General features: G+C 31.0%; 1 long non-coding RNA gene across 1 annotated transcript; it reads left to right on the forward strand.

Annotated features, from left to right (window-relative positions):
- The first annotated feature begins 254 nt into the window (after positions 1-254).
- On the forward strand, positions 255-650 carry LOC129948504 (uncharacterized). The gene is made up of 2 exons (XR_008781893.1): positions 255-309; positions 362-650. It is a non-coding gene; the product is annotated as an uncharacterized LOC129948504 (long non-coding RNA).
- Positions 651-1,531: the final 881 nt, after the last annotated feature.

A 1,531-nucleotide genomic window follows, 5' to 3' on the forward strand; every position in this document is an offset into this window, starting at 1 on the left:
CGCGAATGTGGAATAGTTTATCACCGACTTTCTTGGCCAGTCATCTCCTTTCAAACCCTCTCTCTTACTATTCTATTGCCCACACTCTGTCTTTGCTGAGAAAAATATGAACTCTAAGGCTCCAACTACATCATCTTTATACAATTATAACTGATGTTAAAAAAATAATAACCGTAATAAATTGATTATCAACATTGAAAAAAATTATTTTACAATAATAACATTTCTATATAATTGAGATGGGTATAAAACGGCGTGATTTTAATTGTTAACATCAGAAATTCAGAAGGTCTTCATAAATCATAAACAGTAAGTTTTAATTCAAAGATTTTTAAAGCTCCTTACCTTCCTTCTTTTTCAGACACAATGCGTTTTATTTTCATTTTCGTGATCGTAACTGCACTAATTTTGACAGAAAGTGCGATTATTAAGCGTGAACTCCCTAAATGTCCAAATGATGATTATCCCTGTTTATGGCCTGATGAACCTAAATGCCCAGATGATGATTATCCCTGTGTATGGCAAGATGACAAATCGAAAAATGAAAACCCTTAAGAATTTCTTGTAACAAAAACTGCAAAAATGTATTTATTTTCCAAAAAAACTCTTATATTAGAAAATTAATAAATACGTCAATACACAAAAGTAAAGGGACTTTAAAATCACTGTCACTGTCACTAAGTCTAAGTCTAAGTCTAAGTCTAAGTCTAAGTCTAAGTCTAAGTCTAAGTCTAAGTCTAAGTCTAAGTCTAAGTCTAAGTCTAAGTCTAAGTCTAAGTCTAAGTCTAAGTCTAAGTCTAAGTCTAAGTCTAAGTCTAAGTCTAAGTCTAAGTCTAAATCTAAGTCTAAGTCTAAGTCTAAGTCTAAGTCTAAGTCTAAGTCTAAGTCTAAGTCTAAGTCTAAGTCTAAGTCTAAGTCTAAGTCTAAGTCTAAGTCTAAGTCTAAGTCTAAGTCTAAGTCTAAGTCTAAGTCTAAGTCTAAGTCTAAGTCTAAGTCTAAGTCTAAGTCTAAGTCTAAGTCTAAGTCTAAGTCTAAGTCTAAGTCTAAGTCTAAGTCTAAGTCTAAGTCTAAGTCTAAGTCTAAGTCTAAGTCTAAGTCTAAGTCTAAGTCTAAGTCTAAGTCTAAGTCTAAGTCTAAGTCTAAGTCTAAGTCTAAGTCTAAGTCTAAGTCTAAGTCTGAAGGAAATCCTAAGTAATGTTTTCTTTTAATTAAAAAACTACCTAAAGAAAAAATATCGTGTGCAATTTGACACTTTATGACCTTGAACTTGCTTAAGGTTAAGTTCTGTAATATGTTCGTCTTTTGCAACAACAACACAATTTATTATTACAATTTTTGTTTGTAAAATTTAATTAGTTTAAATTGATTTTCCACACACTATTTAATTTCAAATATAAACTAGAAAAATACCTCAGTTCCTTTTGTTAATGTTTTTCGTATGGACTAAGAGTAACGATTTGAACTTTGCGTTTAATTTTGATTTAAATATTTTTCACTTTGCCTTTTGCAGCAGGAAGTACAGTCCCAGTGC

This window comes from Eupeodes corollae, chromosome 2 (genome assembly GCF_945859685.1).
Source record: "Eupeodes corollae chromosome 2, idEupCoro1.1, whole genome shotgun sequence".
NCBI lineage: Eukaryota > Metazoa > Arthropoda > Insecta > Diptera > Syrphidae > Eupeodes > Eupeodes corollae.